The sequence below is a fragment of the Manduca sexta genome, chromosome 5 (genome assembly GCF_014839805.1).
Source record: "Manduca sexta isolate Smith_Timp_Sample1 chromosome 5, JHU_Msex_v1.0, whole genome shotgun sequence".
NCBI classification, from domain to species: domain Eukaryota; kingdom Metazoa; phylum Arthropoda; class Insecta; order Lepidoptera; family Sphingidae; genus Manduca; species Manduca sexta.
In genome coordinates, this window is record NC_051119.1 from 7,270,010 (window position 1) to 7,284,926 (window position 14,917).

Consider the following 14,917-nt stretch of genomic DNA (forward strand, 5'->3'; position numbering starts at 1 on the left):
TCATAAAACAGGTCCGAAAACCTGTCTGTATATGATCGATTTCTCAAAATCTACTGAACGGATTTTTTAACGGTTTTTACTAAAAAATAGTGCAATTCTTGAGGAACGTATAGGTTAATAGTACATTACAGTTTTATATAAATTGACTGGAATATAATGATTACTGTTGAAGAAGTCACGTGGTTGTAAAAAAATCTCGAGGGTCGGGATTTACACAATCTTTGTGACACACTGATTTGCACGCGGACGAAATCGCGGGCATAGTTATGATCGGTACCTATAGATTCAAAAATGATTCATACAAGGGAGAGTCTTAATGACAAGGCATCACCATTACGTCACAAAAGCGATCACTGCTAGTACTAGAATTGTGACATCATTCTTTTATACGGTTTATTTTTTTTAGTATATGATTCTGAGTTTATATACCTACAGCGCGGTCCACTAAATCCAAATTGATAAGCTTTATACTAAATGTATCGATAAGAAGAAATATAGTTGTAAATAATGCTTTATTAATGATTCGAAATTAACTTCTATAAGTACAGTCAACGAAATAAGTATAACATCTGTTTGTCAGCCGTGTTAGGTCTACTCATTTACTTAATTTCAGACTCCGGACAGATAGAGTTGCTTATTCCAGATCACTGGTCAACCCAGGCACCTAAGATCACAACGCGATGGTACCGTGTGATATACGTATAAAGATAGTTATGCGCATCAATGAATAATAATCAAAAGTAATTTTCCTCTAGTATATAATAATAATATCAGCCCGGTATTATATACTGTCCCATTGATGAGCACGAGCCTCCTCTACTACTGAGAGGGATTAGGCCTCAGTCCACAACGCAGGCCTAGTGTGGATTGGTCCTCTTCACCTAACTTCAAAGTTCTTATAGAGAATTTCTCAGGTAGGTAGGTTTCCTACAAACCTTTGAAATTCCTATAGGGAACTTCTTAGATATGCAGGTTTCCTCACGATGTTTTCTTTCACCGTTAAAGCAAGCGATAACCGAGCGATAACCGATATAGACGAGCGGAACCGCAAGCAAAACCTAGTCTGGAATACCAAGATGTCGGATTACTAAATAGAACATGTAGGTAATTGGCTAGGTTATATGCAAGATTGGGATTTATATGATTTTTTTTTTAATTTCTTTGATTGACGAAATGAGCTTGCCGTTTGCCTGATGTTAAGCAATACGACCGCCCATAAACAGTAAAAACACCATCTAACACCTTCAATTACAAAGCATTGTTTGGTATTCCACCGCGCTTGCCATTCTGAGACAATTAATCCTTGTTAGTATTTACCTTAAATATTACCATATTTTCTGCAAATATAATATTTTTATATTAATATCTAAGAACGCCGAACATCTTTTCAGACGGACATTTCAAATAAGACAGCGACTTATTACCACTTATATTGAGTTCAATAACCTACCATTAATTTATTTTGTGGTCAGTTAGTTCATTCTGATTTCTAATGAAACATTTGATTAACTTGGTCGGTGATTCGTTTTCCTGGACACTTACCCAGTATTATAGCTGAATAAAATTCCCTTTTCCTTAATTATTGAGTGATTATGGAACTTAGATGCAAACTAAGCTGATGTTATAAATATGTAGCATTTAAATCTCAATACATTAGGTACAGAGGACTCAGTGCGCGCAAACAAAGAATTGATGGCTCCTAAGTAAACTATCACATCTGAAAAATACCGATTTTCTAGCTTTTTGGTATCTTAGTTCTACCGAAATCATTAAAAAAAATCTTCATTTATTAACATTTTTTCTGATACGATAATTTATTTAGGAGCTATGGATATATCAAAAATATTTGTACACGACACGTGCCAGCTACAGCGGCTTAGCTACCGACACATCAGCCATATCCGTGCCTATACCCACATTAAACTAGGCAGCCGCCTAAAAGTTCGCAATGCCTTAAAGGACCCCCAAAATTTTTTATTTGTATGTATTTTTCGTATTTTTTACATGAGCCAGCTTCCTGGACCTAACTACCGGCGCATTAGCCATGTCAATGATGATCCATACCTACATTAAACTACGCGGCTGCAAAGTTTGCACTGCCTTAAAAAACGACAAAAAAACATATAGGTCCCTTCTATAGCAACTACGCCACTGACCACCTGCTTGATAGTATCATCTAACCAATAGTAATGCCCCCCCTCCCCGCTCAGGTAATTCTTGTGCAGTCGCTAAGGCCTGCCCAAAAAAACAAAATTTAATCAGCGAATGGATTTTTAAACTAAACCCAAGCGGTCATCAGCAATTATTTTCCTAAAGTGTGACCTAAAAAATACTTTAAAGTTAAATTATTTATAACCAGCGTTAGCTCTCAACTCCGCCCGTATAAATAATTTTTTCCTGGATAAAATCGCACTCTTAATAAAATAATGACCCATTTCAAAATTGCCAATTTCTGGGAATTGTTGTTTCTTCCCTTTTTTTTGTGCTATAGGTTTAATTTTGTATCTATCCTCAATAAATAATATTATAGCAACTTCAAAGAAAGGTAGCAAACAAAAATTAGTTTTCCGACGACTGCCACAAATTAACCATTTTTAAATAGGTCATTATTTTATTAAGAGTGTGAAATATAATTAAAAGTATAATACTTTATTTATCACGTAGGCAAACAAAGTTGAACTTGTGATATTGTGTCAAAACAACTTATAAGAATAATTATTATTATTTCTGTATAACACTTAAGATCACTGTTGCAGCCATAATATGAATAAAAACTTTTTAAATCGAAACTGACGTACTGGCTGCTTGTCATCGAATTACGAAATATATTATTTTATAAAAATGGAATATAAAAAATGATTGTCATTCTTCTTTAATAAAATCTATGTCATGATTGTATCTCCTAAAATTATTTATTATTTTACACATAAAACTATTAGATTAAACCGAAGCTTAAATATGGTCCATGTCGAGCCGGATAAATAAGGAATCAGAATAATATAATATTGGACGGTGGAGTAACGCTATTTTATTAATTATTTTACCCAGCACTCTCGATTAATATGTACTGAGGTAATGGTAAGCTGACCTATTATTGTTAACATTGTAAAAGGTTAGTGTTAATTCAAGAGTTGTTACTTACCACCATAATATTGTAATTACTAACTATAGTTTTATGTGTTTTAATTATAATTTACTTATGTAAAGTTGCAGGACTGCAGCACTCGTCTCCTAAAATGACCGACATCAAAGTTCTTCGGCGGAAACGAGGCAGCTGTAAAGCTCGATTAACAATTTTGCGACCTACTTATCCCAGTTGACGGATTCGGAACTGAACCCCGACCAGGTATTGGAGTTACAATTGCGCGTCGATAGGTTAGGAGAATTGTTTGACCAATTTAATGATATTCAAACTCAGCTTGAATGTTTATCTGATAACTTAGATGAAGAATTAATTGAAAGATCTGCTTTTGAATCGGAATACTATGCACGATTTGTCCAGGCAAAGAATAGGCTAACTGTTACGAAAGCGGATGAAGATGATTTCAAAACAACAAACAGTAGTTCAAAGCGTAAGGTCGCCCAATTGCCCAGTATCAATTTACCAATATTTTCAGGTTCATATGAAAATTGGCTCGCATTTCGGGATACTTTCATTAGTTTAATCCACAAAGATGACGACATCGACGAAATTAATAAATTTCATTATTTAAAGACATCATTGGAGGGGTTTGTTGCTTCAAAACCATGTTTCGGCAATTTTGACCTCGATCCACTAATGAAAGAGTCATCAAACAATTTGAAATCTATGATAGACCAAATTAATAAACATATTCGAGCTTGTGAGAAATTAGGCGAACCTGTTAATAGCTGGGACACATTGTTAATTCATTTATTTAGTCACAAATTAGATGCAAGGACATTTCGTGAGTGGGAAGTGTATAAAAAGCGACTTGACAAATCTAAGTCCATTCTTTTTAAGCAGTTTATGGAGTTTATGCAAGAACGTGCAGACTTTATTGAGACATTAGAACGCGCTCAGCTTTCTAAAACTAAAAAAACACCTGACATTCCGACAAAGCATAATGCGAAAAAGTCTATGGTGTCTTTGAGCGATAATATTAACTCATCTTCTCATAGTTTTCTTTGTCCGGAATGTAATGGAGATCATTACCTTAGTACTTGTCCACAATTTCTAGCATTGAGCATTGACGAGAGAATGTCAGTTTTGCCTAAATATAAAGTTTGTTATAACTGTTTTCATCGCGGGCACTATCCTAAAAAATTGCAAACGATCAGGGTGTAAAGTTTGCAATTATAAACATCATACGCTGATTCATAACACGAATTATAAGTCAAAACATATTAACAATAAATCAAAGCATCGCTCGATTGGTAGTGAACGATCCGAAGTGTCCCCATCCGCGGGCGCCGAGGACTGTGCTGTCACCCCTAACGCTCACTCAGTTGCACTGTCGGCAAATCTTACTGCACATTCGCATACAAGCAACTTGCCCGACATTCTTCTGTCGACTGCTTTAATCAGATGTTACGATAATAATAATAAAGAACACATTGCACGTGCTCTTCTTGACTCAGGCAGTTCGTCGTGTATAATGTCAGAAAAACTGTTTAAGCAATTAAATATACCATCTAAATATACTAATAAATCTATACAAGGCATTAATAATTTACTGTCACAAGTAGAGAAAATGTGTCGTGTTCGTATTAAGTCACTATGCGAATCTTATTGTGATAATTTATTATGTTTGGTTTTGCCGACAATTACCGATAATGTGCCTCATAGGCAGATGCATTTAAATATACCAACAGATATACCTTTAGCTGATCCGTATTATCACACTCCAGCACCGATAGACATGATATTAGGAGCTGATGTATTCTGGAATTTACTAGGATCAGAAAGAATCGTATTAGGGAATCACCAGCCTATTTTATTTGAAACTAGACTTGGTTGGGTAGTCAGTGGCCCAATTAATACCGGTTTAGCTAATAAGTTTAATCAACCTGTCAAATGCAATTTTGTAACCATTGCTAATGACAAATCTTCACAATTAGATGACTTACAAGCTCAGTTATCGCTGTTTTGGCAAATAGAAGAAATAAGCCAGCATGAGTCATCCACTTATTCAGTTGAAGAAGCACTTTGTGAAGAACATTTTGTTAAGAATACGACACGTTTAGAAAACGGTCGGTTCTGCGTTAGAATTCCGCTGAAAGTATCTTCTGATACTTTAGGTGATTCATTTCATCGTGCAAAACGATGCTTTTTAGCCATAGAGCGTAGAAAAAGGCCTTTCATTGAAGAAACTTTACACGCTTTACCTGAACTCAAAACACATGTTTGTTTTCATAACATTTATAAAGACAAACATTTTGACAATGGTTTGATTAATTTTGAGCGATTTTCAAATTTTATAAGGTTACAACGAGCGGTTGGTTTTATGTTTCGATTCATTAAAAGGTGTAAGGGCCAGTCAATTAATAGTGAATATTTATCCGCTCACGAACTGCAGGATTCACTCAATTTAATTATTATTCAATCACAAAAGGAATCATTTTATGAACATGATTTATTATTAAATAATCAGAAATTACCTCATAAAAATGACTTCTTAAGTTTAATGTTTTTCTGGATGAAAATAAAATCATCCGTTTAGGGGGTAGATTGCATCATTCAGAATATTCTTTTGAGAAAAAACATCCAATTTTATTACAGTCCACTCATCATTTTACAAAACTTTTATTTAAATATGAGCATCGAAAATTAATGCATGCAGGTCCCCAATTATTATTGGCTACAATAAGAGAAACTTACTGGCCTTTGGGTGGTCGCAACATAGCCAGATTATGCTATCGTCAGTGCGTTCGCTGTCAACGTTTTAAGGGACAAGTTGTTCAAACACAAATGGGCAATTTGCCATCAAACAGATTGTCACCAGCTGACTTTCCTTTTCAAAGTGTAGGCGTTGACTACGCGGGTCCCATAACATCGGTTAATCGTCAAGGTCGTGGATGTAAACTAATGAAAGTTTACATTGTAATTTTTGTGTGCTTTACGACTAAAGCCATACATTTAGAATTAGTGGGCGATTTGACGAGCAGCAACTACTTACAGGCTTTGCGTAGGTTTATGTCCCGAAGAGGAAAGCCTCTTCATATTTATTCAGACAATGGGACATCATTTGTAGGAGCCTATAAAGATCTCTCTACATTCCTTAAGCGCAATTGTAACTCCTTAGCTGAAGATGCGGCTCATGATGGAATCAATTTCCACTTTATTCCTGCCTACGCCCCACATTTTGGTGGTCTTTGGGAGGCGGGTGTTAAATCCACTAAACATCATTTAGTTAGAGTGCTGGGCAATTGTCACTTAACTTATGAGGAGCTAAACTCCACCTTAATCCAAATAGAGGCAATTTTAAATTGTCGACCGCTCACTCCGCTGTCATCAGACGCTGAAGATTTGCTGCCGCTGACTCCAGGTCATTTTTTAATCGGAAGACCAGTTACTTCACTACCTGTTCAAAACTTGCGGGACTGCTCTTATGACCACCTGACTCGGCATCAAAGGATCGAGCAACTCAGGCAACATTTCTGGGTGAGATGGAGCAAAGAGTACATTTCAGAACTTCAGAAAAGAGTCAAATGGCAGAGTGGCAAAGATTATCATTTAAAAATCGACGCCCTTGTCATCATCAAGGACGACAATTTACCACCAATTAAATGGAAGATGGGCCGAATCATAGCACTACACCCTGGTACTGATAATATCTGCAGGGTGGCTGACATACGGACTGCAGGTGGCGTAATAAGAAGAGCTGTCTCGAAGATTTGTCCCCTCCTCTAAAGAAACTTCGGGTTGAAAGCAAGCTTTCAACGGCTGGGGGCATGTTGCAGCCATAATATGAATAAAAACTTTTAAATCGAAACTGACGTACTGGCTGCTTGTCATCGAATTACGAAATATATTATTTTATAAAAATGGAATATAAAAAATGATTGTCATTCTTCTTTAATAAAATCTATGTCATGATTGTATCTCCTAAATTTATTTATTATTTTACACATAAAACTATTAGATTAAACCGAAGCTTAAACAATCACTTACATAACGGATATTTTAAATTATGGATAAAAAGTCACAATTTTCAGTTTCTCGGGATAAAATGGAGCCTATATTTTGAGTTACATTACTCGCAATATATCGATGAAAATTACATTCCATTTCATGCAGTAGTTTGTACGTGATGCGTGTACAAACATACAGAGAGACTATAAATATTGTATTTTAACTTCAGTTGTTTTAATAAGGTTCTTATTGGAGCAACAAATAGACATCGATCCATACAGACATCGGCATTTTCCAATTTTATTATATATATAATAAGACGATTACAAACTTTGGTCGAACAAATACAGTAATAAATGATCTCTGCGGTTTCCTTAAACGGAGAATAAAACCGCAGAAGCGGCTGACAAAGTTTATCCTTAATACCTAAGCTAATAGAGATCTATTTTTACTGTTTCCTCAAAGGAAAACCGACTCAATATTTCATAGCAATAAAGTATAATGTTTATGTTACTGTTCAAGTATTGGTTAGGACATTTTGTAACTTTCTCCAAAAATACTTAATGGTTAATCTGCGTGCAGTTTGGTGCCGTTTGGTGCAGATTAGGTCAAACTGCCTGCCGTTTCATGCAGTTTAGGTGGTTCTGCATGCAGCTTGATGATGTTCCGTCCAGATTGCAGATTGTCTTTATACAGTATCGTGAAGTTTCGTGCCGTTTGGTGCAGATTTGATTATTCTGCATGCAGTTTCGTGCAGACTGCACGTTTTCTATTGTTCACTGTGGAGCGATAGTAAAACGCTGTTGCTTCCTCGGTATTCGCGGCGCGACCCCCGATATGGTGGTAGCCTTGCCAGCTATCACATAACGGGATGGAACTTGAAGAAAAGTGGGTGCCCTGGTTGCGTCTCTGCATACTTATCCTTCCGAGATAAATGCGAGAAGTGTGTTTTTAATTACATGAATAATACAATAACAATATTATGAATATGAATCATATTATAATGTTAAATATATATGATACGTGGGTTAGTTGCTATATTATTATATGTACACAGATGGCCCGGTAAAGGTCTTTTTGACATTTCGTTAAGTACTAAATCAAACCACATAATTTTCTTTTGAAAATAACACTGGCTACTGATTGATACCTTCCTAACCGAATTTCGGCCACGGCGGCCAACCTTAACGGATATCAGCCAAGTACCCGGGACATTTTATAGTGCACAAGTGTGTGCGCAATATATAGGTGGAGTCTCTGTTCCTTCACTCTCATAGTCCGGTGAGACGGCAATCCGACATGACCGGAGAGAGTTCAGGCGCAGGACCAACGGCTTTACGTGCTTTCCAAGGGTACGACACCGCTAACTCCCTGACTCCGAGCTGCGCCTGAGTAATTTTTGGGACGGAAAAACCCAGCAACAATTATTTTTGGCCCGACCCGGGATTCGAACCCAGGACCTCAACGCGGTAATCGTGCTGGTACCATGTACAATAACTACGCCACCGAGGCAGTCATTATTTATACGTAGCTACATACTATAAAGACTGTCATAATGTCTCATGTCCATGAGTCATAATTTGTAATTAACTGCTGTACATACATATTACATCCAGTTAATTATTATTTTAATGCTGGAACTATACTTGGGTTTAAACCTTTTATGCTTAACGGGAAAAAGCAATAGCGAAAATGAACTGTAGCATCTAAACACACTATATATATGATTACACTTAGTCGGCATGCCAGCGCACGCGCAACCCATCGTCATTGTAGCTCACTTATATTTAAGTATAGGATCCACGAAGAATCTCACTGAACCAAAAAGAATGAATTCTTTGTGACATGCATACAGAAGAATTAATACAATTGGATTAATTTTACTTAAGAAAACTCACAGACACTCAGCGAGCTATGGAGAGGACTATGTTTAGTGTTTATCAATCAAATCGAATTAGAAATGAGAACATCCGTAGAAGAACGAAAGTCACCGACATAGCCTATCAGATTAGTAAGCTGAAGTGGCAGTAGGCAGGGCACATAGCTCGCAGAACTGATGGCCGATGGGGCAAGAAGGTTCTGGAGTGGGGGCTACGAACTGGCAAGCGCAGCGTCGGACCTCTACCCACGAGGTGGACAGATGACCTCATAAAAGTCGCAGAAGGTCACTGGATGTGGGCCGCTTAAAATAAGTCGATCTGGAAATTTTTGGAGGAGGCCCATGTTCAGCAGTTTACATCCTGAAGCTGATGATAGTGATGAATCTTACCATTAACGCTTTGTTATCAGTGAAGATAGTTTATTCGGATCTGCCGTTAGTGTAGCACTACCATTCATACAATAATTATTTATTTATTTATTTAGCACTTAATATACAAAAGTATATAGGCGGACTTAATGCCATAGGCATTCTCTACCAGTCACCCTTAGGGTGGTGCAGAGATAATCAAGGTAGGTGCATAAGAGGAAGGTAAGAAAACAAAATATTCGGTAATCAAATAATAATTAATAAAAATACCTATATAAATTGTTACGCGCCGCTATCCTAGCCGATGACATCGGGCGTTTCCGGAAGTATTCGGCTGCGCGGGCAGGCTGGCAGAAGAGAAGATATGTCACGCGGCGACTATTCTATTATTATTCTCTCTGGCTGGACGTTGTCAAAAGAATGTTTAAAATTTTATTCTGTAATTATTTTGCTAATATAATGTTTACTGTAAAAGAGCGTTTTACATTCAGAAGTGGGATTATACAAATGATAATTTGAAGTTACATTGAATTCGAATGTGAAGAGAACTATCGGAATAAATCTGTGATGAATCATTGAATGCCAAAATTAAAATTACCAGATTCTCAGATTTTTAGTTACCATGGCAACGTCTACGTCTGTCGAAGTAAATATGTTGGGAATGCATATGGAATTGATGTCTGCACATTAGTACGATTCACGACATTCATAACAAAAACTTCGTTATGCCTGCTGCTTGGCTCACTGGAGAGGGTGTTTTCTTAGAAACTAAATCATTGGAGACAGGAATGACTGGAGTCATGTGAAGTCAAATCGGTGGCGCAACACTTCAGGCTGACAATGCAAACGTGCGTAACTGTTTATTTTATTTAATCTGATCTGTCTGTGGCCGTGAGCCTTTTGATAATATTCTATCTGCAGCCATGACCATTCTGATCATATTCTGTCTGTAGCCATGACCATTCTGGTCATATTCTGTCTGTAATCATGAGCATTCTGATCATATTCTGTCTGTAGCCATGAGCATTCTGATCATATTCTATCTGTGACCATGAACATATTCTGTCATTCATTGTCTGTGATCATATTCTGTCTGTAGTCATGAGCATTCTGATCATATTCTGTGTGCAGACATGAGCTTTCTGATTTGTGTTGCTGGGCCCTATTTGTTTAAAATATAGGTACCCAATTCAGTTCTACTTTCTCAAATTTATTTTTTGTGAATACCTTACGGTATTCACTTTGCAGGATGGCCGATGTTACGCGCCGCTATCCTAGCCGATGACATCGGGCGTTTCCGGAAGTATTCGGCTGCGCGGGCAGGCTGGCAGAAGAGAAAGATATGTCACGCGGCGACTATTCTATTATTATTCTCTCTGGCTGGACGTTGTCAAAAGAATGTTTAAAATTGTATTCTGTAATTATTTTGCTAATATAATGTTTACTGTAAAAAGAGCGTTTTACAAAATATAGATAAATATCAATAAATAAATATAGATATAAATCATATTTACATAAGATATGTAAATATGTAAATTATCGACATCCTAATCTCGGAAATTCTAGTTAGTCATAACAATGTAAGCAGTAGTCATCTACAAAGTATTTTTATCAGCAGCACTAGATTTCTACGCAGACGTTGACAAGTATTGCGCAAGACAAATAAAATGTACTTAATAATATTTAATATAATTTAACCCAATACATGAAGAACCATTCTCATCCTATTTCATTTCGGAGAGTTCCCTGCTGCATCTTCAAAGATCAAGGTCAAACATACTTTTAATATGCTTGTAGGCTGAAGCTAATATGTAATAATGGCAATATTTGGTTTTCATACAATAACTATGAAATACAGTTGTGTCAACTAAATATGCTAAACTCAATACATACATTGTATTACGACACTATCCCATAGGGACATAGGGGTAGGCAGAGACTATGAATGGCCACTTTGCACGATTCTGGCATACTTCAATAGTTTATCTATATTAGTTTACATTTACGGAGTGTTACGGGATCAATCCATGTATATTCCGAAAAATAATTATATCGTCAATGAATACTCTGATCGCCTCTCCACCTATCATCAGGTGCAGTGAAGTCAATTTCCCGTCTGAGATATATTTTCTGTATATTTTTATTTATATAGTAATAAATGAGGATTTTTAAGAGCACGGAAAAGTGGCTTCACTTCAAAGTGACTCTTGATGGTAAGTAGAGTGAAGGTCAATAGAATGTCGACTGACGAGAGATGATTACCCTCTGGCAGTCGATACAATGATGCTGACCTGTTGGAACTGGATACAGACAGGCTGACCTGGAACAAGACATACTTACGTGGGCCAATGTGGCGGGTTTTAACACCTTGTGTACAGTGGTCGCTATCCAGGCAGATATTAAATATATTCTACCTCCAGTAGTAGCAAAGTAACGTATTAAAGTAGGTATAATGAAGTTGTTTAATAATCCTTGTTAAACCGCAATGATGTTTAATGATCAAATATTAATTTAAATTACTCGAAGGGTTTCCCAGATAAATCGTACGATGGTCATGGCATATTAGTTGTATTGCCCTGCAATGTATTTATATTTTTAAGCTATTTTAGCATTGACTCTAACGGACCTTATATTTTTATAGAGACTAGCTTGTTGCTTTTTGGTAGGCGTCGCTGCAGTCGATACTGGGGGAAACCTACGGATGGGATCCTGGAATCCAACGGCTAAGCGCCTGTAGGAGCCTGGAAGCGAGTGGGGAAGGAAATAGGGTAAGGAAGAGTGAGGGAATAATGGGAACTTTCTGGGATGGAAGGAGGGGAAAAGGAGGGTTAATTTTCGGGGGCTTTAATGTCAATTTACAACCACGAGGTAAACACTCATGCTCATGCTTTGAATGTATTTATTAAATAAAATAAAATCGCGGCTTGCAACACTGCGAGTTTTTTTAAACTTAATTTGTATCCAAAAGACTGAGGTGTGACGTAATGTGCTACGCCCAAGATTAGATCACGCAGAGACAAGCGGCAAAACACAAAGAATGTGAAATCGTGTCTGCAAAATGCGCCAAACTGGCAATTATAGTGGCATCTCGTTTGAGAGTTTTTCTTTAAGATATTTGGCCCGCGGCTCCCGCGAGCTATTTATCCATACATGAAGGTACCACTATGATCTTTCCAGGGTCTTTTTTCCCCGGAGTGTTAGCCCAGTATACTTTTCCAGGATAAAACCACTGTAAATAATTATCCGGGACATAGTCTATTAGCAGTCCAAATTTCTTCCAAATTCATTCATCGGTTTCACTGTTTACTTCTAACAAACAGTAGTCTGTGATGACTACTTTTACTTTGACTTTCGTATTAAATAATTTTGTGCCAAAACTCTAGGTGACCTAAGGATCAAAATGACTAACAGCGCGATTGTGAACAAAGAAAAATAATTTTATATTTAAGATTAATATCAAAATACAATAAATTTTAATCAACACAACTGAAGTCATTATTGTACTAATCAAATTAGTTATGGTTTAATCTAAATCCGTGAAAATGTGATATCTTACTGTACGCAATACATTTTAGCCAGAGGTTATGTTTTATACTTTTAATACAATTCGTAGTTCCATTTCCAATAAGCTGTCATGGCTTTTTGGCTTCAGAGACAAAAGTCTACAAGTTCAAGAGCCAAGTCAAATACCTCTGTCTCTCAATCTCTATTCTTTGTAAACGGTGAAGGAAAACATCGCGGAAACCTACATACCTAAGAATTCTTTATAAGAATCAGGTTGTTGGTAGGTATGTAAAGTCTGCCAAGCCGCTGCAGACCAGTAGTTGACTAAGGCCTAAACCCTTTAGTGGGACGGTAAATATATAAATTCATTTCATTCAAACATTTTGCTGGTGGTAGGGTATATTATATCCGCCCGGATAGCGGCCACCGTACACACGTAAAACCCGCCACAGTAACCCACGTAAGAGTGTCGCGTTGCGGGATCAGCAGATCCTGTTCTAACAGGCTTTACCATCAGGTGCAGTGGGGTAATTTGGCCGTGGACCTAAAACTGTGAATTTACATTACGTATTAAAGAAATATGGATATCCTGCAATACACCCGGACGTTTTACGAAATCTCCATTCGTAATTATACTAACAACATGCCTTCTGCTATCTTGAGTCATACCAGGTAAAACGTTGTAATATTTTGCGACATTTATTAAGTACACTGCTTAGACTAGGTATTAAGATCGTCTTTGTCTTGTGAAAGATCTGAATTTGATTTCTAGATCACAAATTCATTCAAACTTTGGAACTCCACTACTGAATATAGACCTCCCTCCAAGATTTCCAAATCTGTTAGAAGCGACCTGCAACCGACAAAAATGATTCATTACAATCCAAAACTTTCGCGCTGTTTATCTAGAAACAATCTTATCTTATTAACATAGGATATATTTTCTCTTATTAATTTTAATTGATACGATAACCCTCTAGTAGATGTCGAGCAAGATAAAGAATGACTGAATGATATTAATAAAAACATCAACGTCATAATATTCCATTGATCGTCATCCGTAAATCTACGAAAACAGCTAATTTTAGAACGCAAGACGTTATTTGCGTTATTACAGTGGGCGGAGTAAGAACAAAGGATTCTTTTGTTTTAGAAACGATTTTTAAAACAGAAAAGCCGTAAGATTCAGATTCGTCAAGAATTTTAAAAGTAAAGGCAACAGCTAAATTTAAAGCCACAACACGTCTCTAAAGTAAAGGTCATAAGGGTTGCCAAAACAAAAGCGTTGCTAAGTCATTTGCGGCTAGTATATTTATCATCATCATCATAATCAGTCAAGCGGCGATAGCCTAGTTGGTTGTGGAACGGACTGCCGAGACGAATGTTCGCAGGTTCAAATCCCAAGGGCACACACATCTGACTGTTCTACAAAAAATAATTATGTGTGTATTCTTTGTGAATTATCGCTTGCTTTAACGGTGAAGGAAAACATCGTGAGGAACCCTGCATACCCGAGATATTCTCTATTAGGAATTTTCGAGGGTGTGTGAAGTCTACCAACCCGCACCAGGCCGGCGTGGTGGACAAAGGCCTATTTCCTCTCAGTAATAGATGAGGCCCGCGTCCAACAGTGGGACAGTATATAATACAAGGCTGATATATTATATTATTATTATAATCAGTCCGTTGCAATTCTACTGGACATAGGCCTTTCCCAAGGTACGCCATAGAGCCCGGTCTATTGCTTTATGAATCCAGTCGCTGCCGCCCCTCTTCTTTAAGTGGTCTCGCCATCTGGCCAGAGGGAGCCCCACACTCTGTTTACTAGCATGTTATCGATGATCCTAATATTGTGTTAATAGTGGATATGACTCAAATTTAGGAAGTTTATTCTTTTTGACAGTGTAACATCGTAACACGTCCGAGTTATGTTATTTTCGTGAAATTCGTGTTGAATGGTGTTCTATATGCCAATTTCAATTGTCTTAAACGCGACGCAGTGTGTTACATGCTTGTTATGAACTATCAAAATAACGAGTGGCATAGAGAATGATTCCTCAGATGAGTAAATC